The 6000-nt window shown below is 46.6% G+C and overlaps 1 protein-coding gene across 9 annotated transcripts in view; it reads left to right on the top strand.

Annotated features, from left to right (window-relative positions):
• The first annotated feature begins 502 nt into the window (after positions 1–502).
• Rubcnl (rubicon like autophagy enhancer) overlaps positions 503–6000 on the top strand; it is a 46926-nt gene continuing 41428 nt past the window's right edge. For 3 of the 9 annotated variants that reach the window (XM_063232764.1, XM_063232766.1, XM_063232765.1), the window contains exon 1: positions 503–710. The gene's annotated coding sequence lies outside the window, so the exon portion shown is untranslated. Of the gene's footprint in view, positions 711–739; positions 906–1538; positions 3729–6000 lie in introns of those variants that run through there. The other 6 variants (XM_063232769.1, XM_063232768.1, XM_063232772.1 and 3 more) reach the window with 5 other exon arrangements.

The following is a 6000-nucleotide window of genomic DNA, read 5'->3' as shown; positions in this document are numbered from 1 at the left end:
GACCCTGGGCAGGTCCCTTAGCCTCAGTAAACCACAGGTTCCTCGACTGTAACCTAGAGCAATGGTTTGATAGTGTCAGGGCTGTTTGCAAGAGTGCAGTCCTTTAGGAGTATATGATGCTCATTCGCCACACCCTTTTCTTTCTGACTTCTTAAAGTAATAAGTCCTTTTGAATTCGGGTAATCAGAATTCTTATAGGTCTAAACGAGGATAGCCCCAAGCAGGATACAAACAACAGGGTGACATGCAACTTGCATTTACTTGACTTTATTATATTGGTTTTCTAACTTCATATGCAGAAAGCAACCCTGTGCCCCAGAATGTGCCTGGAGAGAAGGGGTGGTCCAGGCGCGCTGGTTAAGTAAAGCCCAGATACCAATGCTTTCGTCCACAGACTGGAAACAAGAAAGGAGGGGGTTGAACCATGGGGTTCGCTTCTAGGTTTTATGAAGCGGAAGAGACTGACTCTAAGAAGAGCCAGGCCCGGGCAGGCTTCCCCGCGCGCCGGGGCCGGCGGGTGCGCCCGGAGAGCGCGCTTCGCCCCCTAGAGGCGCCCGGACGCCGCGCGCTCAGCCGTGCCGAGAGTCGGAACTCGGGTTTCCGTTGATGAAAACTTTCCGCTTTCCCGGGCAGCGACTCTCACCCCGAGATCCTGAACTCTTCCCGCACACCTGCGCTGCGATTACAGACTGTGGCCGCCGGAGGGCAAGGTGAGGGCCGGGTGGGACCGCGGTATAAAGACAAGTCCCCGGGATGGGGACTGTTCCGGGTGCAGCTGCGGGGTGAGGGGCCGGGCCGCGCGTTTCAGTGCAGATGTACCCAAACTCCTCACTCTCCAAGCAGTTGTGCTGGGTGTGAGTGCTGCTGCTTAAGGTGTTTCGGGTTGGGACTCATTTCTGCCAGGCGTGAGTTTATACCCTTATTCCGACCCTGGAGGCGCGATGGTGGGGGCGGTGGGAAGAGGGGCGCAAAGGCACTTCCTGCCCACCGCTCGCGCGTGGGGGTGGGGCACCGCCGCGCCTCGTCCCCGTGGCCTCGGGCGGGGGGTGCCTCCCGGAGGGGTCTCCGATTGCAGCCGCCCGCGGGAGGTGAGGTGGCCGGGGGCTCCGCGGCGTCCCGGCGTCGCTTCCCTTCTGCTCTCCGAGTCCTTGGCGCTGCCCGGCGCCGTGACCACGCGTGGCTCTCCGGGGACCCGACGCGCTACCTCCCCTGGCGGGCTTCTGACGCCGGTGGAGACGCGGGGGACTCGGTGGTGGGAGAAGGGAAGGGGGGTCGCGGAGGAGGGTGCTGGGAGGAGACGCGGGAATGTCGGGGGGAGGGTCGGGGCTGTGTGGGGGCCCTTTGGAGAGGGTAGAAAGGGGATCCACACGCGGGGGCGGATGTTTGCAGAGCGAGGGCGACCCGGTGGTCTCTTGGGTCGCGGAGGGGCTTGAGGCTGCGCTACCTGTGTGAGCGCGCAGTCTGCGCCCAGCCAGGCTCTTGCCTCTTTCCGGAGTGTGTGGTTTGGAGACGAGCGCAAAGAGACACGAAGCCTGCCACTTCAACCCCACGGGGATGGCGCGGCAGAAAAACAGATGTTGTGCAATTTAACCGAGCTAGGTTAGAGCACGAAAGCAGTACACACCGTGCACTTTCTGAGACTGCGGCGGGAGGCGCCCTACCTGTGCTTTCCAGCCTGGCGACCACTGGATGCGGGTTGCTGTGAAGCCCTTGAGAAATCGGTGCTGTGAGCCTGGAGACCCTTCAGAGGAGCGGTTGTCTGGCCCTAAGTGGAAATTAAGGCTGGAAAGGAAGGATGTACTCAAGAGCTGAACCTTCTGCATCATTGCAGTGGAATTGGGAAGGATCTTTTATTTGACGATGTAATGAGAGCGCGTCAAAGACTGAGAATCGGCAAATCTAGGTTTTATTTTCTCTCAAATTTTTAGTAGTTTACTTTTGCGACACATAGCAAATACATTCCTCATGGGGAAATTGGTACATACACGTAACTATCTTGAGCCTATCTCCCCCCCCCCATACCCAGATCCCTTTTCATTCAAAGAACGAAGTCTTTCATTCATTGAGCATTTGTATTGTGGATTTGGGGGGAATGTTAATTTTGTTACTTCTGCTCTAATCTTTATAATGTCTTCCCTTTTACTAGCTTCAGATTTGGAATGTTCTTGTCTTTCTAGGCCTTGAGATACATCATTAAGTTATTTATTTGGGGTCATTCTGTTCTTACTACGTGCGCGCTGACAGCTATAATCTTCCCACTTAGTATCAGTTCCCCTGGAGCCTGGATTTCTTAGACCCAGTCCTAAAGCCAATGGTGGAGGTCTCAAAAAGGCCAGGAACCTTGCTGAGGCAGAGTGCCTTCCTGTGAGACAGGGAGCCTCCTTCTGGCAAGTTTGAAAGATAAGTGAACTGGAAGGAGGGAAGGGTTCTTCTGTGCGACGCCCGCTTCCCTTGTGGATACTCTGGGCCGCCTGCGGAATCTCACTTGGAGCAGAGATTCCAGGCAACAACTTGATGGTCATTCTGGGACTTTCGTAATTACCTGTCCAAAGTGTCAGGCCATCTGTTTCCCGTCTCTTGTTACAGTTCCTCTTCCTTGCATTGTCATCTGGCGCTGCTCCTCCCAGTGTGACATGGAAACCCAGGAACTGTGCTTTTCTCATCAACTTCTTTAGGGGCTCCACAAAGCCAGGGAAGTGTTAGAACCGTGAGAGTTAAGATTGTGGGCTGAGATTTGATTAGACACAGTCTTCTTGCAGCCGTTTAACTCTGAAAACATTGTTGGCTTTCTGACCTTTTGTTTCCTGGACATGAGAAATTCTGTCAGATCCAAAATGACTTTCAAGGGTAGGCATTCTCACTTGAATAATCTTGAGAGAAGCAAGTGAGGCTAAAGATACATTTTCCCCACCAATCGGAGGGCGCACAAATAATAGCCCAGACAAATTTGAATAGTTTCCCTTGATACTAAATCTAGATTTGTATTTCTAATTTGGATATATTCATACGGTTAGCTGTGTTACTATTAAAGCTTAGGAGTGTGTGTCTGTGTTTTGAGACAGGGTTTTGCTGTATAGTACAGTCTGGGCTTGAATTTATGATCCTCTTGCCTAATTGAGATTAACCTGTACCACTATCCTTAGCTGCACAGTTCCAAAGAAACTTGTCCAGTCTTCCAGAGATAATAAATTTGAGCAGCACTAGAGCTTGTTAATTGTCTTGTATTTTTTCATGGCATCCAACAGGGCCTATGATTACTTTTTGCCTTTTCGTTAAGGGACTTCGAAGGATGACTCCATGAAGAGTTTGGTAAATAAAACTATGTCTCCTTAACTGAGCTGTCTTACACAAAATTGTAAGTCTTTGTGGAACGATAATGATGGGAATATTAAAGTTACCTTTTATAGAACATTGCATAGCGCTACAATTCATTTACTTCTCAGGACAATCCTGTGATGAAAAGGAAGCAGTGTTTAAGTATTTACGATCCCTTAGGATTGTCATTAGATGGGGTCTGAAGAAGTGCCCCAAAGAGATGGGGATGTCAACTTGCCCAAATATGTTCTTGACTCTTGTGTCAGATAAAAGCATTTCAGGATTTGTCAATGAGAGGCATAGACTGGTTTATTCGGCAGAGTTGGAAAGCAAGAGAAAATATGGAAGAGACTTCAGCTTCAAGAGTTGAAAGAGGCAGCTCTCTGAAGACCAAAATGACCTGCTACAAAAGAGTAAGACCAGCTTTTATGGATTTTCAGGTGTTGGCCTGGGTCAGGTTGGTTATTATCACACCTCTGAGTTTCCATGAGTTGATTGTTTCTGACTAGGGCTTAATGAGTTTGGGGGAAATTGCTGGGATCCACGGTGATCGCAGATTTAAGGCAGTGTCTGGAGACCTCTAGGCATGCATTGGAAGTTGAATATCCCTGTAAATGTCTTATTCCTCAGAATTAAGAGAGATGAGTCCTCAGGTAAACTAAAGAGTAGCCAGCCAACCTTGTATTGGCAGCTTTTATATATAGGTAACCATAAATGATTAATAAGCTTATACTGTTTGCAGAGCTGGGGATCTGGCCCGGATTATTTAGGATAATAAAGGAGAGGTATAAAATGAAGGTCATGCTTTGTTTACTGGGTATCTGTAGACCCCAGAAAAGTCACTGTATTTTGTTTTTGTTTTTTAAGCAAAAACAGCTGTTAAGTCCTTGACTGCCTCAGAAGAAAACACAAATCATACTCTTAATGAGCAAAGAGGTAACAGTCCAGGAATTTGTCCTCTTTTCCTATGGTGGTCTCTTACTTCAAGATTGGCATAAAAGGACTATTATAATTTTTATGGTTTTGGGGATCAAACACAGGTCCTTGCACATGGTAGTTAGGCAGGCTCACTAACACCTCTAGCTGTTAGCATAAAATCGTGTGCGTGTGTGTGTGCGTGCACGTGTGTGCGTGCACGTGTGTGCATGCAAACAGGTACGGCTTTTATTCCACGCACAGAGGCAGCGTGAGGGGTGAGACCAGGAGCTTGGAGCACATTTAGACTCTCAAGCCTGCTATCAAGTGGCTATGTGACCATCATGTTAGTTTCTTTCGCTGGGTCTCAGTGTTCAGATCCACTGAAATAGTGGTAATAACCCCATATTGAACAAATCTTTTATTTCTAGTGAAACATGATGTTTTTTGGACTTGGGAAGAAAAGTACTGCACAGAGAACAAAATGTTTCAGCTTCAAGGGTTTGTGTCATTTGTAACAGGAGGCTGGGGAGGGACAAACTCCATACGTAATGTGATTTATCCAGTACTTACGTTAAAAAAATCGAGCTTGAGCTCTATGATTGGATTAGCTTTACATTTATTAAAAGAGAAATTAAATTAAACTGCTTAGGTTATTTTTGGTAGGGACATTGAAGGTACCCATGGTCAGCAGGTGCTTTTTTCTGGTTGATATTACTTAATGAAAATTTGGGGATGGAGACAGTTTTTTCCTTTACACTCTTCTATGTACTTTTATTCCAGGAAGCTCTAGTGAACCCAAAAACAACTGAGTTCTGAAAAATATATGTAAGGTCCGTCTCTATTCTCTTTCTTTCTTTGGAAATTATTGTTGGGATAACTGCCTCAAATCTGATAGATTTGAATTTTTATTTATGCATATTTTAAGAGTATTTTTTAAAAACTCCATCCCAATTGTCAAGTCATTTGAATTGTTCTGTGACCTGTGTATCAAACATGTTTCTTCCTACTCACTTTTAGTTTAAAGTAGCTTATGTGGTGATTTAGGCTCATAGCAGGCTGTGCTTGGTGAATACTGATATTCTGGGATGTTTTCATTATGAGATTAAAACCTCTGTGCCTGAGGAATCAGGGCGAGGTTAGTTTAGCCAGGGCTTCCTGGGTCTTGAACATTTGAAAATAGGTATATGCGTTAGTACCAAGAAACAATTTAGCATTAACTTCAGGTGTCCTCTGTTACACTGTGAAAATAGAGATTATGGTTTTCTTGCTTTCCGGTTTTCCAAACAATGTTATTTATTTGGTGGGTTTTCAAATGTTTGTTAATCAAGATATCTTTGGTAATCTTCATCTTACCCTCCTCTTCTGGTTTCTCTTTGACTGTGACTACTTGAAAACCAATCAAGTTCATCTTTGTTGTGGTCTGGGCTTGGTTGGTGATAATCTGAAACACCCTGAAGGATTTTGGTCTAATCCAGGGCTAAGGAAATGATATGTGTGTGTGTTTGCATAGAAAGTTTAGGCACAAACTACAGAGCATATATGTTGGAAACCTATGTGTAGGAGATGAGTGTTACCTGGATGATAAATGATGGCAGGGATCCCCACAGGGGACTTGTGTAAAACGTGATGGAAAAATCGCATCCTCTTAGGTAGCATTTTAAAAAAAACCTAGAGGCTAGGGCTAGAAAGTACAGCGGTGCCCAGGTAGGCTAAGGAAATCACAGAGTTGTCTTGTGGGCACATGGACAGATATAGTAAATGTTGAGA

This window comes from Cavia porcellus, unplaced genomic scaffold (genome assembly GCF_034190915.1).
Source record: "Cavia porcellus strain 051 isolate PalLab524CR breed Dunkin Hartley unplaced genomic scaffold, mCavPor4.1 scaffold_21, whole genome shotgun sequence".
Lineage (NCBI taxonomy): Eukaryota > Metazoa > Chordata > Mammalia > Rodentia > Caviidae > Cavia > Cavia porcellus.
This window is presented reverse-complemented; position numbering and strand designations above follow the sequence as displayed.